This window comes from Tachypleus tridentatus, chromosome 2, assembly GCF_004210375.1.
Source record: "Tachypleus tridentatus isolate NWPU-2018 chromosome 2, ASM421037v1, whole genome shotgun sequence".
In the NCBI taxonomy this organism is placed as follows: domain Eukaryota; kingdom Metazoa; phylum Arthropoda; class Merostomata; order Xiphosura; family Limulidae; genus Tachypleus; species Tachypleus tridentatus.
Genome location: NC_134826.1, coordinates 102,125,170 through 102,148,553, shown reverse-complemented (window position 1 = coordinate 102,148,553; position 23,384 = coordinate 102,125,170). Strand labels below are relative to the sequence as shown.

At 34.3% G+C, this 23,384-nt stretch overlaps 1 protein-coding gene across 13 annotated transcripts in view; it reads right to left on the bottom strand.

Moving 5' to 3' along the window:
- Nucleotides 1–23,384, bottom strand: part of LOC143244712 (nucleolysin TIAR-like) — a 204,816-nt gene that overhangs the window by 115,309 nt on the left and 66,123 nt on the right. The window lies entirely within an intron of this gene.

Genomic DNA, 23,384 nt, shown 5'->3' with positions numbered 1-23,384 from the left:
ACTTCCTTGTACGAGAATTCCAAAGACCAAGTATCCATTCAGGAATGAGAGGGGAGTATAATTATATATAAAATTGCTAATGATGAAAGCCTAAATAATTATTTTTTGAGAACTTTATTGACTTCCAAAGTCGTCTTAATAATTTCAATTTTAATAAGTAAGCAATTGTAATATTTTCTACACATATGAGAAACACTATACCTGCCTATAACGGTCTTTAAACATACTAAATAATCCTCATGCACCATTTTAAAAATTGGTTTATATCACAGATTTCGTAAATAATAGTTTTAACACCATAACTTGAAAAACGTTATAAATATAAAACTTTGTAAATCATAGTATCTGTTACCTTAAATTATGTAACAAATATTTCTGAACGAGTAGTTAATATATTATTGAGGTATCTAGCAATAAACTAAAAAGGAGCCTTGTAGCTAACATACTGAATTGCTAATCCGTTGCTGCAAAGTCACAATTAGCATTTTGGAACTTTGGACGCGTTATAAGAATGATAGTCAAACTGCGCTATTAGATCACACTTGGTGGTGAGTACTGGTGACAAGTTGTTTTCCTCTAGTTTCTCAGTTCAAAATTAAAGACAGTTAAGTATAAAGCTTTTATGTAACTATGCGCGAATGTCCGAAACAAAAAATATATTAAATTAACATCTGATTTGCTCCAGGAAAAACTATGAAAACAGTGAAACAGGTGTTAGAGATGGTTTTAATAAAAAGATAGTCTGTAAGTACAATATGCATATGTCTCGAAGAACCTCTTCGCTAATTTCAAAGGATTTAATTTTGTAATTACTCTCTAATAATAAGCCTTCTGACAGCAAAACTACATGTTTAATTGCTTTAATTCAAACACGAAAATACTAATAAAATTAAACATAATAGTTATGTTTCGAGTATGTTGAAGATATCACATACCAAAGTGTTTTAACTTAAAATTTTCAAATAACTCGAAGCATCCAACTTACTTCCTTTACTTTCTAATTTATAAAGTATTATCCTCCCTCATTCCAAAGAAAGCCCTGTTTCTCATTTTTCAGAGGAAGAAGCAATACATAATGTGATTTCGAATTTTGAAAGAGACTAGCAAACCTTTTAATTTTATTACGTATTTAGATATAAAATTGACTAGATCTTAGCAAATATTCAACTTTAAATTGAGAGTCGACCGTGAAAAGACTGAAATCTGTTAAAGTTACTGTATAAAAAACTTTTAGTTATAGAGAAACTGAAGAGGCGGAAGTGACGTCATGCAATAACACATTAAGACGGAAGTTGAGGAATGGGTAATGTCATGAAGAATGAATATGTCATAATTCCAAAAGATGTTTTCAGAAGAAACGTTATCAGGGCCACGTTGCTAGACTTCCTTGACAGGCGACCATGATGAATGATTAGGTCACAAAGAAGAGAATATTTTTTACGCCGCCATGTTTCATACATGTCTCATAATATCATTAATTAATCATCCAAATAATGATGCTTAACACTAATTATTTAAATAATTTATAATTAATTCATTTATAAGCAAACTTTCGTGAAAAGACGAACTAATTCATCCTAAAAAGGACATTAATTACATATCCTTACCATTAATGAGTTTTACAAGGACAATATGATAACTCAAAATTTATTTTCTAATGATTTTCAGTACTAAAGTATTACATTTCTTGTCCTCATATATGCGACATATTCCATATATTATTATAGGTTTAAATCGCCCTAAAAAGCGCAATATCATACAATAATGAAAAGTTGTACTTTGTACAATAATTTGCATCATCAGTAAAACGTTTATTATACAATAATATTTTCATTAATTTGTAATAAAATAATTTACACTTTCCTCCTATAGATTTAAAACACCCTAAAATTGGTAATATCATACAATATTTAAAACTGTAACCTTATAAAACAATTTACATGCATACAATCTAGATACAAAATTACAAAGATAACCATGTGGTTACATACACATCAAGAGCACAAATCCTCTACGGAAATACTGATGTCATTATTGTCTGCACTTCAAACAATCTGAGAAGAGAGGATGATCACAGTCCGAAAAGTTTGATATTCAAGGTCTCTGATTGGTTAAGAAAATATACAAAAGTAGAAAAACCAAAGGGTTAGAATGACCAAATCTATTTTGAAATAACTGGCTGGCTAGTCCAAGTACCATAAAATATAAACCAAATAGTTAAAATTCAAGGTAACATGAATTATACAATTCCGTGTTTTCCATATACAGTGGAGCGCCGTTAAGCTGCGGTATTTGGGGGGGGGAGGTCAACCTGCTTAACCGCGGCTTAAACCTTTGTGACTGAAAAGCCGAAGTCGCCAACAGCTCCGCCGAGGAGCCTCATCCGGGCCATTGCGTGATCATTATATGGGATTATCGAATTAAAAATAATACTTTAATTATTGATCACTTTTTTCACGGATTTACCGCGGATTAACTTTAATGTATGGAGAGGTGTGATTCGGTAACAATGGCGGCCTCCATAAAGCTGACATAGAGAGCGGATAAGGTAGATTAACGGTCGATTTCTATTATAATATATTTTATTTATTTCCCAAATTAAAGCAAATCCTTTTTAAATATCCCCTTGAAGTTATAAAGCCAGGATTAAATTCATAAGCCGCGTTTTTACACGTTCTTAAATTAGCGGTGAGCCGCGATAATCCTCGCTCACATCGCTCACAAGACTTGCTACAGCGGCTTAAGCGATTTCGCGGTTTACTGGTCCGCGGCTTAATGGCGCTCCACTGTATTATACATACAAAACATCACTTATTATAATCACTATATATATATTTGATAATAAACTGCAAGTAATATTCACGTTTATAGATCGCTAAATGTATTTATTCAGACCATAATTATAATCTTTATCTATCTATATAAGACGTGTGTTTTCCCGTTAATATTTTGTACATATACCCTTTCGCTCATATGTAGCTTTCCATTTTAGATTTTTCATTCATCTCTAAGTGTTTAAATCTTATTTAGCATGTTATCTAAATATTTTGATTTGGGGTTATACAATCTCTACCATCTTTATTTTGTTAGCATGCTTGCTCATATTTTGTTAATACTAATTACTTTTGGGCTTTGAAAATTGTATCTTTGTATTAGATAAATCTTTTGATGGTGAAAGTTCTATGATCTGAAAAACCATTCTCAATTAGTACATAAGCAAGCTTTTTACCCCAGAGATTTTCAGACTATATACTTGATGAAGAGTGTTTAACAGGGCAAGCCATAAGAAACTTCAACGTCGCTAATGATTTTAAAGCTTAAACTGCGAAATTTGCAGATAAGTTTCTTACTTAAAAAGTATGTTTTACAATAGTGGATCTGATAAAACAGAAGAAAAGGTTCATAGAATATCAACAGCCAATAATGAGCGTTCAATAATAAAATCCCTAATTTTAAGTCTGAACAAAAATCGGGCGTACTCATTGTAATTCTAGATTTCCCAGCAGTATTTTAATAAAAGGTTATAAATATTAATAATTTTCTGACGTTTTCTCTGTATTTTCAATAATTACAAATGTCTAGTACAACTTACGTTAAGACAATTTTATACCCGGCTCTAAACTAGGAAACTGGCAAGTTGTACTTTCCACGACGAAAAAGAATTTTCTGTGGTCTTAGTTTCTATATAGTACAACATTTTGTTTCCCAGAGATAACATTTTTATTCCAAGTAGCTAGGGCGAATATTTAACAAACTACTGTAAGATATGTATGTAGAATTTTTTTTTTACATTTAATAGTCAGTGTTATAACTAAAAATGATAAACCATGCAGGTGCACGTTTAAATATTGTGTTAAACTATAGTACGTATTGTACAAAAAATAAACCGCTCCGTATGCAAGTCTTTGTTAAGGGGTAGTGAGTCTACTGCATCAAATAATTTAAAGTGACAAGTGTGAAAAATAACATTATCTACAGCGGCAGGTAAATGTTTTTTTTTCTTTACAATCTGATATTAATATAAACTTGAGTGTATCTTTTGGTACAGTTTCAGATAATACATTGTTAACCCTGCAATGCGAGGATGGGTGGGTATTCGCAACCAGATTCGTCCGTGTATTTCCGCGCGCGTACCTCGAAAATTAATTAATAGACCATGTATATAAAAATTTTACACAAGATGGAAAGTCAGGACCGTCACATTCTGACGGTAACTAGATTCTAGATCACCTTGAAGCTTTTTTTTTTTTTTTTTAACAATGGGAAGAGGGTAGTTTTCAGTTAATAAATCAAAAGTGTGATTGGATATGTACCAAATTGTATGGGCACATTAAGGTTGAGACTCTTCATTACACCACGAAAAAAGATACGGATCGTTGAACGTTCTGAATATAAGAATAATTTTTTGAGTTTTCATAGATGAAATATTATGTTATTCAATATAAACGCATGCAGTCTCGAAAAGGAGTGGCGGGACGAGGGTATGTATCATTGCTCTTGATTTACTTGATAAGTGGGAGAAGTAAGAAATCTATGGAAGATTCCCAGAACTGCATGAAAGTCACCAAGTCAATAAAGAATAAACCAGAGCATTTTTTAAATCTTTCACGAATTTTAAATTTCGACCTATGCTCCTAAAACCGCCCCCAACTCGATGTCTGCGTGGGTTTTTATTTGTACCCCAAAAGTAAGTGTACCGGCTGTCTTGAATCGTAGTTGAACTATTTAACGGAATCAGCAATGGCATCTCTGGTTAAAACTTGTTAGCTCCAGGCGATTGTGTTTCATAGTAACAGAGAAAGAGTTGTAATATAATCATAATGAAGTGAATACGCTGTCTACTAGTTTTCGTAATTTGATCTCAAGTTTGCATTTTAAATGACATCGGTGCCAAGGGTACAATTTTTAAATAATTTACTATACTTATGATGTTTTGAGTTGCACTGAAAACTATCTCGGAGCATGCCAACAATGTAACTTTTTTGTTTTACTTTAAACCTACCCTTATTTTAATGTAAGGTGCCTTCGGTCATCTGATGAATCTTCATAAACGTGTATAAAAAAATATGCTGTTGTTTTTCGTTATTATACAGGCTTGCGAATTTAAACTTCATAAAATGTTTTTGATTTTAATAACGTATTTACCATAACTCACCTACGTAGATTTTGAAAAAAAAAGGTTTTCTATCATGTAACGATTTTTTACCAATCAGAAAGGAAAAAAAGAAATTCTTAGTTGGATCAAATTATAACATTTGCTACAATGAACTTTCTTTTTATCATTATGTTTGTTAATACAATTCGAACAAACTGAATAAAAGCTAAGAACATTGATATCAAACGAATATGCATCTTCACTCATCCCGATTTCTTTTGTGAAATGTATGTCTAAGTCTTAAAAATGCATGTTGTGGTATTCCTTTTACGTATTGTGTCTAGAGCATTTCGTTCCAATGACCACCAGCATTCAATCATCATGTTAATGTTCCACCTCCCCTAACGCCTCCATCTCCTCTCCATTTCTCTGATGTCTTGAGGCCCGGCATGGCCAAGCGCGTAAGGTGTGCGACTCGTAATCCGAGGGTCGCGGATTCGCGCCCGCGTCGCGCTAAACATGCTCGCCCTCCCAGCCGTGGGGGTGTATAATGTTACGGTCAATCCCACTATTCGTTGGTAAAAGAGTAGCCCAAGAGTTGGCAGTGGGTAGTGATGACTAGCTGCCTTCCCTCTAGTCTTAAACTGCTAAATTAGGGACGGCTAGCACAGATAGCCCTCGAGTAGCTTTGTGCGAAATTCCAAAAAACCAAACCAAACTGATGTCTTGATGAAACATTTTACCTTGTTCTTTGATAACGGCACCGAGATTTTCAGAAAAATAGTCATTATACGAGTGTAAGAAATGAGTTTTCAAGCTAATATTACAACCCAACTCTCTGAATTTATCGAGCATGTTATTGACAAAATTTCGTAATTTATGTCCTTGTTGTTTCCTTAAAATTAGTCAGTAAAATCTTTAAAGGCAATTCACGCTTATTTTTCAACTATCATCATTGTCATTTCGAACTGTTCATTCGAAGTCAGTTTCCTAATCTTAGGTTCAAAAAAATCCCCACTTTTCAGTTTAGCTTCTGAAAGAGTTGGGAATTGCTAACATAGATACTTGAAACATTCGCCAACTTTGTCTAAGGCCTTTACAAGTTGTTTTAACAAACCCAATTTTATGTAAAGAGGCGGTAATAGGACTTTCAACATGGCAACCGAATTTTCACGTTCAACGTTTTCGATCCTGATATCAAGCTGATTCTATGTGGCCATTGTTTCTTTATGTAATGCTGATATTGTGCATTGCTGTCCCATTCACATAAAAAATTATTTTTTTCATGTGCACTTGTATCATGGTAATGTGCGCTACTAGTTTTTTTGTTTCTGTTTTTTAAGAGGTGGGTTATTTTTAAAACCATCTATCCTATTGGATCATTAAGCCACTTTGCAACGCTACCAGTTAGTTATCTGGGCCTTAAGCCTACAGACCGCCAAGATCATTGAGACCGTTAACGTGTTGGGGCACATAACCACTATTGAAGATGTGCAGGGCTCGGTATGGCCAAGCGTGTTAAGGCGTTCGACTCGTAATCCGAGGGCCGTGGGTTCAAATTCCGGTCGCACCAAACATGCTCGCCTTCCCAGCCGTGGGAGCGTTATAATGTGACGGTCAATCCCACTATTCATTGTAAAAGAGTAGCCCAAGAGTTGGCGGTGGGTGGTGATGACTAGCTGCCTTCCCTCTAGTCTTGCACTGTTAAATTAGGGACGGCTAGCGCAGATAGCCCTCAAATAGCTTTGCGCGAAATTAAAAAACAAAACGAAGATGTGCACGGCTGGAATAATAATGTGCGCAGCTCTTGATTGGTTGATGTTCGGCCGCATAGCCTAGATGGAACACTATAACACTCAATTTTTCTCTTTTCTATGGTTTCCGAAATTTTTTTTTTTTCCTAATAGTATTATCCATAGAAAATTTTGGAAAAAAAATACATGAAAGACTTCATACAAATTAACGTTTTTCAGCTAGCCAAATCTAATCACAAACTTTAACTTTCTGCACTTCTAGTTTGGAGAAAAACTTAATACGAAGTTTATATTTGTCAGCTTAACACATTACAATATCACATGTTTGTTTCATTACATTTTGTAGCAAACTACTCGAGGGCTATCTGGGCTATCCGTCCCTAAATTTAGAAGTGATATCACAGAAGAAAGGCAGGTAGTCAACACCCCGAGTTTTAAGGTACTCTTTACCAATGTAAATGAGATAGCCCATCAATTATATCGCTCCACACTGAAGACAGCTAACTGGAAAATCGCCACTTTTTTCTGCAGATAAGCAAATCTTGAAATAGCAATATCGGGTCGTTTGACACAAACATAATCTCTGTAACAACTTGAGAAACAATCTGGATATTTATATAATTAGACACTGCTATATAAATAAAAACTGTCTTCAGACTACAAAGTTTTCTCATCTTTTTACCCTGAAATTTCATCATTAAATTACTCACTTAGTGAAAAACATCTGGGACTTTGGTATAAATGAGTTAATTACAAATTTTCAACATGGCACAAAATGCACGACTTTTATATTATATAGGCTTAGTTTGTTCATTTTCAGTACTAAGTGTATAATACCACAGTTGTTGCGTTCCTCTTCTCCTAATTATGTAAATAGACAGCTATAGTATTTGTCCACAAATTACCGTATAAACCAGGTTGTTACACAAGCTGAAGATACCCAAAAGGCAATGGCAGCTATGAACTAGGTTACTATTAACGCACATAATCCCCTCCTCTATATTTAAGTAGACAGCTATAGAATCTGCCTACAAAGCAACGCATGACAGAAGTTATGAGCTAGAATATCAAGCAGTACACAAAACAGTTCAAACTTTATCTAATGTCTGCGACTGACAGACAGCCAAGTCAGTTTGGTGGATATCAACAACAAAAACAATAGCATTTAAGACTTTTTGTTAATAGTTCTGGTATATGTTCTGCTGGCTATCAGAAACTGGGTTATGTTTACTGGTGTTAGAATTAAGTTAAAGAACACTTAAGACTGTACCAGTAGGTGTTGGTTCATGGAAAGTGATTGTTGTTAATCCATAGATCGTCACTTATTCCTGCACTAGCTATCACTTTAAAGTAAAAATTAATTTAAACATTAAATAATAATTTTTAATATTACACTTGTTAACTATGTAAACGCACACACATAAAAGGTTTCTCAAGAATGAGAATTTAGATAAAACAACACTGGAATGAATTGGGATTTTTTTTACATCCAAAATTCTTCCGTTCTTCGCCAGTCTTGACAATCTATCTTCAGTGTAAGGTAAAAACAGACAAACAATTCACAAGATATGTTGCCACTGTTCTGAATGTCACACACCTAACCCTCCAAAACAGGTTAAGACAATGCCTCCTATCCAATAACTTCTATTTGGTTAACAGCAACAAAGTAAAAATATTCCTTAATGACGTTCTTTTAGCAAACCGCTTTAAGGAAGAACTATTGATGTGGTTGTGAAACTAGTCACTTGTAACGAGCTTTCTACATAATCTTTGAGACTTCCGGTAGTGCTTCAAATTCTCAAGACTAAAAAAGTGTTCTAAACTGCAGTTATCAGAAATTCACTGATGTTACTTTACATTGATCAGCTGTTTTAAACGACTTTCGTTGTTATTCATATACACAAAACCGAAACTTCTTTTACGGCTTTACTCACTGTTTGTTCTCTCTCTACTTTTAAAATGAAGTGTTTAATTGTTATTCTCTACGCATGACGAAGGAACTGTTTATGCTAATTAGTCCGTTAAAATCGCGAAAATTTCTGCTTAGTGTGTATGCACCGACATACTTTACTATTATTCCAATAATTCTCACTTTCTCTTGAAGACGACTGTCATTCAGAAATTTTATTTATGGGATTTTTTGTCCTTTTCAACTCCCAATACAGTCGTCTAAACTAACTCAGGTGTTGTCAGTTTTATTATTGTATTGCGTATATAACCTCTTATTCGATGTTATACAGCAGACCGCCTGTTTAATGTTTGTAATAGAGATTTCTTTTCACCAAAGGTAAAAATCGAATATGTTATCTGTGACGTCACACTTATATTTTAGATGTTACCTTTTGTGATAAAAAGCTGTGATAAGTTATTAAACAGGTCGTTCAGATATTTCGTTTTTCAGAATTTGTAATGCATACTGGAAGGATTTTGAGAGTCTGACAGTAAAATCAGAAACAGTTTTTGTAATGTAGCCCTGACGAAGTCGCAATAATGAAACGTTGGCTGAAATAATAAATTACCTGGAAAGTGAAGAGCATTTTTCCCCAACTTTATTGTTCGAATATGTAATCAACAATAAGGAATTTTACGGTTTAAAACCACAAAAGCCAACAAATTAATGGAAAACCTGTCGTCCTAAAACTGCTATAATAACCAGTTAACTGCGGATGTTGATTTAGATATATGGTCCTTTACTTCATTTATTCTTCATTGAAGTTCATATTTTGGTGAAAAAAAAAAGAAATTAAGAAATAAATAAGCTATCTCATGAAACTTTTATTATTGGCCTGATCATGCAAAATGTGGGGCGTCCCAGAAGTCTGGACCCATACGGAAAATAGGCATTATATTCTTAAACATATACATTTCTAATGTCAGTTGTACATATTTCAGAAAGGAAAATACCATGATGGCACAATATACCAAGAATTCATATGTGTACTGCTGTTAATTGCATGCAATTTAAATAATAAATAAAGAAAAAATTTTGTATTTTTCCCTATGGGTCTAGACTTCTGGGACATCCTGTATATTAATCTCTTAGTGTTAGTGTATTGCAGCAATCAAACTCTTGAAAACGTTTCCTTACCATCCACTACGTTACAAACTCACAGCAATGTCTTACAAAACAATTTCAAGCCGTACTTACTAGGTAGCTCATGGTAATAAGAACGGTTAAAAATATAAGATCATATCAACCATCTTCTAATTATGATATAATTAGTTGCAGCTTTCGTGGGAAACAAATACTGAATGGAATACAGTCTGATATTTTAAAGATATAATTTGCTGTATTACATATTTGTTAGACTTAATTCTTTAACAGGCTTGATATATGTTTTATACCGTACCGGGAAAGCAACTGGTAAAATAAATCACTGATACTTTTTATTAGTTTTGCAAGTTCTTCAACAAAAAGAATAAAAGTAGAACAAGTGAAGATAACGGTATTACCAACATGAGTGGCACCTTATGCCCCACCTGGGCTGATGGCTAAGTCAGAAATTGCCAGGGTTCAAAGGTAGCTGTCCCTAATTTTAAGCTAATGACCAAAGGGAAAACAGTGAATCAGCAGCATCCGCTACAAGAAGGGTTTTTTTCCGTCTTTGAATCGAATAACAGAATAGACTAATAGTGCAGCCACAACTGAAAGCCTGGGAAGCTAACCTTTATGCCACGCCAAATCCATTAAAGTAATACTTGACCCTGAAGATGTATTCTAGTTTCCAAATATTTTGTACGCTGGTAAAATAATTGTAGTCAAAGATATGTAATTCACTTGCTTTTTCTTAACAACATAGAACGCCATAAGTTAGTTACAGACATTGCAAACGGCCCAGATTATCAGGTTAATATGCACGATTAGCTTAAACTTTTACAGTTTTAGAGCAATTATCTACACTTGTTCCAATGCATAAATCCTTCCACACTTTCAGAGGCTGTGAAGACATCGCCTTAAACTGTCAGACGAACAATGACTGATACCATTTACAACACCCCTCCCCAAACAAACATACTTTGGATACATAACATTTGAAAATCTAACGTAGTTCTGGTGGTATTTTCTAAGCATTTATCTATTTTCATAGCTTTTATTCCAAAACTAGCAATATGATACTAAAAGTACCCTTTACCTGTGGTAGTTTGCGCGTGTGTGAATGCGCAAAACTCTTGGAAATATTATGTTGAACATACGACACACACTACTAAGTACTTGTATACAGTAACAAATACGTCGCTTTCTTACGCAGTCATTTTCAATATAAACGACAGTCCCGTCATCTACGTTATATAATTTTAGTGTGTTATTATTATATTAATGTTTATTTGCGAGTTTACGTGATTTTCATATGTGGCTGATTGAGATTTCATACTTACTTTTTTACAGACACCCTAGTTAAAGAAAGTATTAACAGATTAATAGATATGAAATCAAATAATCATAACAGACAGTGAAGAATAGTAAGTAAAAACCTATTACAGAATTATATACATGGGAGTAGATAGTGTTAACTGACTGATGGATAGCCTTTTCAATGAAACAGTGTTTTGGAAAATAATTCACGTGAATGTCTTGACATAAATCTTAAAATGTTAACCTGCATCCAGCTGAATGCTTCCTGACACGAGTGTCTTAAAGTTCCCTATTTGTTAAATATATTAGAATAAAATTATACAATTGGATCGTTATATTTAATACTATGCACACACACACACAGTTCTTGAATTGAGAGCTTGAAATCATTCCGCCACATAGAAAACTGTAACCTCCTCGGAATGAAAGGGTACAGTAGACGATGCAACTGGTATTTATGGCAGCAAGAGAATAGGGAAAGAAATTCTGTTTTTTCTCTTAAAATTTCAAGTAAGAATGAGGCAAAAATAAGACATGGCAGCATAAATATGGGGGAATCAACCTTCTCGCTATGGGCTCCGTCGGTGTGACCGAATTCGTAACCACCAAAATTTTCACACTATAACTCTTAACAGAATTCATGTTTATACTCACTATTACTGTTTTACTGGCCTTTAAACAGTATCTAACTAATAATACCGTCACACACAATGTACACCATTTGGGGAGCTTGTAGTTTACGTTACCGTTTTGAATTGTGTATGCTCGCAAGTATACATCACAAAGAGTATTATTTTTAGTTACCGTACCTAACCTAGGCTAACAAGTTTCTAATTTTGTACAGTTTCGTTACTTTCTATAACAATAAACAAAGAATACACATAAGAAACAAGAAATATAATACTAAGCTTCAATAAATTCACAAAACATCCCGTTTAACTCCAAAGACAACAGGATTGTTAAGTTACTCTATGATATTCTTCAATCAACGAAATATAAAAAGCGAGTTGACATTTAATTCTAAAAACAGAAATGGATATGAGTTCATTGAATATCATCTTCATTTTTCAGATTAACATTGCCATAGCGTTAAGCATCTACAAGTGTAAAAAACGTGTCTTTTTTTTAATACTTCTCTCATGCTATCACACTTACACAGAAAGCAATAATAGCATTGAGTCTTTTCTGCATTAGTACCGTACCTATGGCAGGATGAATGAAAAGTCACCATAAACGTTAATACGAGTTTCCATTATATAGCGAGATTAATAAAGAATTTGTTTCGTGTGAGAGTGTTACATACGTTACCATAATGACTCTAAGCGTTTAAAGGGTCAAAAAATGATCAAAAGGTTAAAACAATATTGCGCATAAAATTATGATAAAATATTGCTTACGCATTGCTTTCTATGCTGCACTAATTTTATAAAATACTAACCTACAATGAAATATTTCCAGTTTGAAAGAAACTATTTCTACTATTATAATTATTATGTTGTTATATGTTATATAACGCATTGTTAATTTATTTATTTTTAAGCATAAATCCACATATTGTTTGTAGTGTTATAATCCTTCAGACGCCACTGAGAAAGTTCTGTTTTTACGTAAGAATCCTCAAGCTGTCACTGCAGTGGTTATTTCTTGTTACAATATATTAAAATAATGGGTTTAAATGACTAGTCACAATTGCACATTCTCCGTTATAGAATTAAGTCTATCGTCCACGCCAAGTCCAACTGAGAAATGCACTTTTGTAAAGTATCAGTTCTTCCAGATCGGCTGAGATGGTACAAACTACTGCCCAATTAAGCGTTGCCACATGTACGAGGTATGTTAAAAAAATACGCGGACTGACGTCATAAAACAAAATGTACTTTATTTAGAAGTTACAGGTCTGGGACTCCTTCAAAGTACTCTCCTCTCCAACGCACACACTTATCCCAACGGTGTTTCCACTTGTTGAAACAGTCCTGGTACGCTTCTTTTGTAATGTCCTCCAGCTCCTTCGTCGCATTTGCCTTAATCTCGGGAATCGTCTCAACTCTTCTTCCTTTCAAGGGTCTTTTGAGTTTGGGGAACAAGAAAAAATCGCAAGGAGCAAGTTCAGGTGAGTAGGGGTGGGGAAGAACAGTGATCGAGTGTTTGGCCAAAAACTCACAAGTTCTGAGGGCTGAATGGGCTGGAGCGTTGTCGTGATGGAAAAACCAGTCGCCACTCCTCCACATTTCTGGCCTTTTGCGACAGATGGCGTCCCTCAGACGTTTCACAACTTCAATGTAGTAAGTCTGGTTCACTGTGAAGCCTTCGAGGAGGTACTCGTGGTGAACAACACCCTTAGCATCGAAGAAAACTGTCAGCATCACCTTGACCTTGGATCGAACTTGGCGAACTTTTTTGGGTCTGGGGGATGTTTCACCCATCCACTGGGACGATTGGACCTTCGTTTCAATGTCATAACCATAAACCCATGATTCATCACCTGTTATGATCCTTGACAAGAAGTTTTCATCTTCTTCTGAACGATCAAGCAGTTCTTGACAAACCTGGACGCGATGGGCTTTTAGTTCGTCCGTCATCAGGCGTGGCACAAATTTCGCAGCAACGCGGTACATCTTCAATTTTTCGGTCAAAATCTCGTAACAAGATCCAACTGATATTCCACACTCTTCAGCAAGCTCCATGACAGTCAGACACCGATTTGCCCGCACCAGGGTATTGATTTTGTCGACGTGTGGGTCGTCAGTTGACGTGGAAGGACGTCCAGGACGCTCATCATCTTCAATGGACTGTCGACCATCCTTAAAACGTTCATGCCACTTGAAGCATGCCGTACACTTCATAGCAACATCACCGTAAGCCGTGTTAAGCATAGCAAAAGTTTCAGTCGCAGATTTTCCAAGTTTAACACAAAATTAAACAGCAAGTCGTTGCTACTTCAGGTCATTCATTCTGAAATCCGCCAAACGAAAAAATCGCACTTCACTTAAAACCACGTAGCTAATACACAAATGAAGATATCTGCAATCGGGAAATGGCGTCATAATCAGCTGATCTGTGCGAACCTAGCGACACCAAGCGGATTTCCTGGAACCAACTGGAGCCGCGCAATTCAAACAGTCCGAGTATTTTTTTAACAGACCTCGTACGTTAGAGTTATTCGCAGCTGTATAGCAAAACAGATAAATTAAATGCGGGTGTATTATAGAAGAAATGGATCATTGTTTAATCGTATCCATAGAAAGGAAAAGCACACTCTCTGTCCGCGTACTTAAGGAAGATTATTTTTTTGTAATTAAGCACACAGCTACACATGGGTTATATGTGTACATGTATTGAAACCGGGTTATAAGTCTGCAAACTTTGCACTGTTCCTCTAAGTGGGGGAGGTACTTAAGAAAGAATGTGCTATGTTTCATTGTACGTGACTTATTCACAGAAAATAAATTAGAGATATTACATTGCCTATCTTCGTACTCAGAGAAATTTGCTCCAGAACACTGTTGACATCAAATTAGACACTTTAGAAAGCCTAGCCCTCACAGACTAGAGGGAAGATAATTAGTGAGCAGTACTCGCAACCAGTTTTTGGATCGAACATTGAGGTTTGAACGTTACTCTTATATCGCATCCACGACCACAAAGTTCTATTTTTAATTTAAGTTGCCTTCTCTAGAATGTGAACTATATAAGCGAGAAACATTTTACTTTCAGTTATCATCTTTACACTATAAACTATACTCACAAGAAGTTTTACTTTTATTAATTATTATTATACTATAAACTATACTCACAAGAAGTTTTACTTTTATTAATTATTATTATACTATAAACTATACTCACAAGAAGTTTTCTTTTATTAATTATTACTACACTATAAACTATACTCACAAAAAGCTTTACTTTTATAATTATTATTAAACTATAAGCTATACTCACAAGAAGTTTTATTTCCAATTATTCTACTTGCTATAAACAACATTCAAAAGAACACAATTCTGCTTCCAATTACTTTTTAGGCTAAGAACTTCACTAACAAGAAGACAAATTTGTTTGTTTTTATTACTGTTTTTAAGCTACTACAAACTGCTAAAATTAACTGAAAATAGCTAAGTTCGTATCTCTAACAAAAGCTATATCAACGTGCATTCTGATAATAAACCTGGAATCAACAAATAATGCGCTAGTAGAACAATAGAAATTTACCATTCTTCAAGAACAGAATTTAACATTCTCAATTTTCTACTATCTTAGAACAACTGGATAAATACTATCTTAATCCACTCTATCGACAGTGATATATGTGTTTGTGTGTATATAGACATACACACATATCACAAGACAAACAACACATGTCATCAACGCTTCACAGAAGACAGCGACATCAGAATTACAGCAATCTCTCAGTAATCACTCTGATTTTCATTTGACAATAAATCTAATGTAAATACGTTAGCAACCAGACATTGGTTACGTAATAATCCTTGTCTGAATAAAAATGGATCCCACGTGTGTTTGTACATGAAAGAATGATGAATTTTTAACGCATATCTTATACAAAAGTGTGTGTGTGAGAGAGAGAGAGAGAGGAAAAGAGAGAGCAGTCTCCATAGAATCTGGACGACGAAATAAAATGCCTAAAACTCAGCAGACGAAACGAATTCTATCGACAACACTTAAAAGTGAATTACCAATTTTTAAACACATAAATGTTCCTTACAAGTCTCCTCATAATAAATGTTGCATTAATTCCTGTTAAGGACTCCTCAAGTATTTTACACTGAAAATAACTAATTGCACTTTTTTGGTTATTCTTCGTCAAACATTGTAACAAGGAAACAAAATGTTCTACACGATGCACTGTATATGTACCACGAGTAGTTAACGGCATAAAAACCATAACCGAATTACTGCATATATAAAGTAGTATATGTAACTCAGAAGTATTGAGCAATATTTTTAATACGGTTACACTTGAAAGTAAGGATAAAAAAGGATTCCAAATAATTTACACGCCGAAAAATCATTATCGAATTCCTAAGCGAAAACTTACCAGTTTAAACAAACGGTAACGATATATTATGCGCACTAATGTTTGTTTTTTGTTTGTCTTTAAATTACGCGCAAAGCTAAACAAGGGCTATCTGTGCTAGCCGCCCCTAATTTAGCAATGTAAGACTAGAGGGAAGGCAGCTAGTCATCATGACCTACCGCCAACTCTTGAGCTACTCTTTTACCAACGAATAGTGGGATTGATCGTACCATTATAACGCCCCCACGGCTGAAAGGGCGACTGTTTGGCGCGACTGGGATTCGAACCCACAACCTTCATGTGACGAATTGAACGCCTTAACTCATCGGGCCACGCCGGGCCCATGCGCACTAATATGAGTATGTATTAATAATGTGCTAAAAAGTTGCTAACACTGCCGACATAGAAATTCAAAATTTTCTAAAACAGCAACCTTTTTCGTCTACCACCGATATACATGATCACGTCAATACCGCTACCACCTAGACGTTTGATTTATCCTTACAAGACCTCTCCGTGACTAGTCTGTGGGTATTTTTACAAAGAAATTACCCTCACAAAATGGAAAACGCCATAAAAACATTTTAGTACACGCATTTTCTTTTTTCCCTAGTCCAGAGCATGCAATGCTACAGTAACGTCATAAATTGAATTTCTTGACATTTCTAAACTTAAGTTTAGTCGTGATATGCTTGCACTGTTAGTAGGGTTTGATTTGTTTTGAATTTCGCGCAAAGCTACTCGAGTGCTATCTGCGCTAATCGTCCTTAATTTAGCAATGTAAGGCTAGAGAGAAGGCAGCTAGTCATCCCCACCTACCGCCAACACTTGGACTACTCTTTTACCAACGAATAGTGGGATTCACCGTCATATTTTTTTGCCCCCACGGTTGAAACGGCGAGCATGTTTGGTGTGACGGGGATTCGAACCCTCAACCCCCGGATTGTTAGTAGGGTACTAAATAACCTAACCCCCATATGTTAGAAGTATACATGATCATTCACATTTTATAAGGACGATCTGCTTATGTTAGTACATTAGCGTTTCGCGTCAGGCGCAAGCCGTAACTCCATTGGAGACAACTATTTAATTCTAAAATAATTATTTCACTGCAAAATCCCGATCTATAGACATCACAGTACAGAAGAGTTATGGTTGAAAAGATACAAACAACTTTTCGGAAGAGAAATATTCACACACCGTGATTGTTAAACGGCAGATAGCGGGAGACTCCCATATTTTTCACAAGCCGAACATTTAGGAAAATTATTTTCAAAACCATATACCCCAAGCCAATTCCGACCACTGCAGGTATCGGCACAGTGAAGGATATAATTTCTGTGATAAAAACAGCCATAGTAACGGAAGAGAAAATAAGATCTTTCAAACTGTATATAACCTTTTTTGTGTTGTTGTTGTTGTTGACGTATTAGTAACACAATTTTACATTCGATTCATCAAAATGATATTATATATCCTTTTTACGGAAAACCCATATTTGGAGATTAAAGTGTGATTTTATACGAAATATTACCTGTCTTATTATGATGTGTTATTACTACCGTTTAGAAATTTGTCACCACAATGACACCTTACGCTAGGTTTTACCCATGTTTGACATATGATTACTCGTTTTATAATTTATTGGACTGTTTGATTTCATGCGGACATTAATATGTCAGTGTCAAATATGAGTGATGTTTTTAAATGGAACAAGCTTCATAGTGGTGTTATGGAAATTGCCTGACAAGGACTTAGCGGATTAAATCTAGTTATAAACGGTTGTATTAACTTTGTTCATGTATTTCAACAACTGTTGATAAGAGCTACTCTAAGCCTCAGCATGTACCCCATATAAAGAAAATATGTTGATGCCATTATGTTTAAAAATCAGTCCTGAACTGACTAAGCTTCAGCTAACAAGCACAGGCTAGACGTCATGAGCCTTTGCCAATATATATAGGCTTATGGTACCCATAAACACAGTAATAGTGGATATAAACTTAATTCTCGATAACGTTATTTAAAACCAACTATTATGGAACAATCACAGATTTATAAGATTACAAGTTTCTGCACTTTCACGTTCATTCACAAACAAAAGTTGGACTGAAACAGTTACATTAAAGTGTCGAAATTTGTAACCTTATAAATTTGTGGTTTGAGTGAATCTAAATTATATTTTGTGGATACAGGCCGACCCAACGTGTCTCCGCCTAGAGATGTGAATGATACCAGTCAGGTATTTGTTTTTAAATTTAACACCTTTTTAAAAACTCAAGTTTCATCTGAAAGTGATTTTCATAACAATGAACGTAGAAATAAGTTGCTTTTAAATTATTTAAAAATGTCATCTGTATGAGTTATATTGTAAACAATCCAAATATAAATGGACTCTAGTTCGACTTCGAAGAGAAGGTGCGCAAAAATGTAAACATTGCAAACACATATTGATAAATTCACAGGATCGTTATCAGATTTCTATCCAGTAGGTTAAAGGCTACAGTAGTTTTCACATATTCTTAAAACTGTTCTAGAATATTCAAAGTAGCCATAATGTTTAAGTTTAGTATTTTATATAGATTCATAGCTGAATCTTTTAAAACTTTACGGCTCTCCTAATATTAAAACGTAAGACTTATCAATATATAAGAAAACAATATTTCAATAAATCTAAACTTTTATCTATACGCATTCCACATTACACATACACAAACTTTTCTCTGCGTTAATTAATCAAATTATTCTGATTCTTGCACGCTAGAATAACCTTTTTAATCTCCTCAATGACACTGGAACATAAAATCAAATTTGATTAACTGGCTTTCCTCTACAACATTTGATAAGATTTCTTGGGATCACGGTGTCCTGTAGTTCAGAAGCAAGAATGTTTCTCAGCACTTATATCCGCGCAGGTTCGTGGTATGATGGATAGTTTCATGAGAGATGATTATTATTCATTGTCATGTCCTTAATGGTAGCCGATCGTGATAACACAGCTACGCTCTAGTAAATATTCACAAAATTGTAGCCATATTTACAAAGAAAATAATTAGTTGTTTGACTTCGCTTAATCAAAAACTCCCCAAATAAATCAGATTAACTTCTAGTCAAGAAAGTTATGTATTTAACTGAAGAGCTTTGAAGAGAATGAAGCAATCGAAAGCTCGTTTCCTTTCCATCCAAACTCTTGGCTTTGTTCCTTCCTCTTTGAATCGAAGAAATAGTAAACTACAAATGGCGTGATATTCAGACATGTGACCAGGGTTCTCTTTTGTTGTTTTTGTCGTTGTAGTCTCACACTAGAAGACTCATGTCACTACACGAGGGCATGAAGATCTTATTTATAAAAGCATGGGAAATCTCGTAATACCATCATTACAAAATATGTCATTAGTTGTATTTTACTCGTCATAAGGAACCTACGTCTATTGAGGATTTGACTATGAAGCACAGACACTGTTAATTTAATAATCTGAATTATTCAGAAAACAAGCCACAAGTTCTAGAAAGCACGTTTTATGTATTTCTGTGACAAAGAAATAAAAAACCTTTTTTTGTGCTTTGAAAGTATTCCATTTTTTCATACACTCAGTTTTTTCAAGTCTTATTGTATAATTATAATGTTCAAAGACTTCATAATTTTTGGAAGTATATTTACAAAAATTGAAACATTTTTATTGCTGACTTAATATGTAGATTTAAGACGAAACCTAAATATCCTTAAGCTGGCCCAAGACTGTAAACAACGAATACATCAAAAATAAAATCCAATCTATTCTAATCACTTACGATTTATTACATTCAATATGTGTTGTCGATATATGCCGAATACTTTTCATTAATGCTTTTATCATTCCCCTCGGTGGGCTCAGCAGATAGCCCGATGTGGCTTTGCAATAAGAAACACACACACACACACGCTTTTATCATATTATAGTTTTGATCTATTGATTTAGTTTCAGTTAAATTAAAATTCACGATTTCTTAGTTGGGGAACAAATATTAATTGACAGTCTCAAAATGATATTGGGCATTGAAGTATCAACATTTATAGCTCAAATTAAAATGTACTTTCAGAAAAATATTGGTTTCGAAGAAGTTAACTGATAAAAAATGAATGAAAAAGGGAAGATAAAAGTTAAATGGGTGTAATTTACTTCCCTTTCAAAAAGGCAGAATTCTAGTCGGAAAATTTAAAGGGCTTACTACCTTTTTATCATTAGACTGAAACCATTCTGACAGCAGTGATTATGAATCGCTGTTGAAATATCCATCACAAACATTTAAGAAGCCGTGACGATCTGCGTGTTTCCAACAGAAACTGCTTGTTATAATCTTATAACAAAAATCTGAACAAATTTATGCAAAACATCATACAACATTTTGTGGAGCTTATGTAAGCTATGGAGCGAAATGGATATCACTTTTTAGATTTAACATACAGAGATTACAATAGAACATGTAAAATTTTAAAGACAATAAAACCATCATAGGCTTGTTTTATGGTATATTTTTTATCAATTTCATGAAGCTGTATGTAATAATCAATATAAAAAATTAAGAGTAAAATAATAAAAATATTAGCTAGATTTAGTAAGATTGGAGCTAAAATAGTTGGTACAAGTTTTCAATTTATTTTTCACTACTACAAAAGCTTAAGCTTTTATATTCAAGAGAGGCATCTGCTGAGATTAACAATTACATTCAGGATGTTAGAAATGGTAGCATGAGGGTTGAAGGTGGTGAATTTAGTTGTAAAAAGCCTATAATGTTGAGTAACATATATCAGACCTTGACTTATGTTGATGAGGAAGTACTGGAGAGAGGGAAAGCAAAAGGAATAGGGAAAGTTATGGATTATAAATTTAAAGATGTTGCAGTTACAGGGGATTCTTTGACATAGCACGTGGATAGAATAGTCTGTAGAGCTAACAGGAAGAAAAAAAAAGATTATGCTACTCTAGGTAACAGATGGAAGACATAACTGACAAAGCAAAAATATATAGTGAAGGGGACTGGCAATGATGTAGTCTTTGTTGTACACATAGGGGGCTCACAATATAAGAAAGAGCAAGTCAGAGGAACTAATTAAAAAATTTAACGGGTTGATAAATGCATCTAAAGATAAAGGCCTGAAATTAATTGTGTAAGGGATATCCTTACTACAACAGCAAATGTTCAAAAAATTACAACAAACCAGTAATACACAATATTTTATATTACTTATACCCATAAATTATTTTCTTATGAGCCATGTTTATGACACTATCATCTAAATTGGCTTGTTATAGCAATTTCTGGTCGATATCTTTATTTAGGAATTGACATATTGAGTATGACAGACAAGCACTGTCAAAACAATAAATAACATTATAATGGGTAATGATAAACATATATTTTTAGTTCAAGCCATCTGTAGCCTCTAAAAAGTTGACTCTTACAACTTTCAACCTCACAAAGTCATCATCACAAGGGAATGGCAAAATATGACAGTTTCATATTACTTAAAAAGGTTCAGCAAATATCTCTTCAAAAATGTTGTATAACCTCCTCAAAATTTATACCAGGTTTATAGACTTGTTTGCTGGTAATTACTTTTGCAGATAACATGCAAGATGGTAGAAACAAATTAACTGAAACTGAAATTTGCAGAGCTGTCACTGCTACAGGTGGATTACACCCAGACTGAAATGGAACAGGTCAAGAGGATGTAACAGTGTGATCAGTAGAAAGTGCTACAAATACCAAGCCACAGGAGAAGATACCAGGATACCAGACCAGGGTTGGTATACAAGTGCAGTAGATGAGCAGTATCTGCAGAATTTAATCCTTAGAAATTGCACTAACATACTAGATGCCACAAAAATGAGTTTCACCAATCCAGTGGAGGTGGAGTATGTGCATCATGCTTAATGGTCAGGAACTGGCTGCATGAGACTGTGCTCAGGTGCAGAATACCAGTTATAGTCTCTGTACTAACTGTAAGCCACCAAATAAACTGGATGGCATTTGCCCAGGAACATGCCACCTGAACTCTTTAATAATGGACTTCTGAACTGTTCATAAATGAGAGCAGGTTCTACATCTTCATGTGATTTATGTACAAGTATCTGGAGACATGAAGGTAAGTAATATTTGACCTGTAATATTGTTCATCTTGTCTACTATTATGTTTTGTACATGCGTGTGGGGGTTTATCATGGTCTGAGATTGTATCTAATGCAGGGCATGCACTCCTCTTTTTAATGGATGGAGGATTTCTGACAGTAAGACATTTGTGGATAAGATTTGGTTACTCATCATTCACTCATTTACAGTTACTGTAAGATATGAGTTCATTTACCAGCAAGATAATGTCTATCTTCACAGTGTGAGAATCACACAGCAATTTGTTTTTTAGAATGAAGAAATAACAGTGCTAGACTGGCCTCCTAAATCATAAGATGAAAGTCTGATTAAACACACATGGGAACTGCTGGGAAGAGAAGTTAAAAGAAGGCAGCCTGCTTCTACAACTGTCCAGGAACTCAGAGCTGCCCTCATCCAAGAGTATAGTATTATACCCAAAAAATCAACTTAAATGTTACAAGCATTATGGGGAACAGGCACAGAGAAATTATAAACAATAGAAGAAAACCTACTAGCAACTAAAGACTTGATTTGTTAAGTTTGTTCATCTTAATATAGTCATGTAGGAAGAAGTTGAAAAGTGGAGGTGCTTGATTAGACACAGATTTTATGATGAAAGATTTAAAGTATAAGGAACTGCTAAAAGCAGCTCAATATATACGGGTTTGTAGGCATGTCTTAAGGAAAATTAATATAAAAATATAACCTATAGTTGCTATACAAGTCCAATGTGTAAAAGTAAGAATTTTGCAGCATCCACAGTTTAGACACCTCTGTAAAAAGGTTTTTCTTTGATATTTGTATAGCTAAATATTAGCATTTTTTATTAATCTTGCTTTTTTGTTATTTGGTGATGAATTTTTCAACTTGCTTGGTATTGTTTACATGCAACATAAGTAATAAATAGGTTTTGTCAATATTGAACTTTTTTCTTCAAATGTAGAAAAAAAAAGACCATCAAAACTTCAGTAACCTTTAATTTTTGTAAACAGTATATAAATACCTCTATTATTTTTT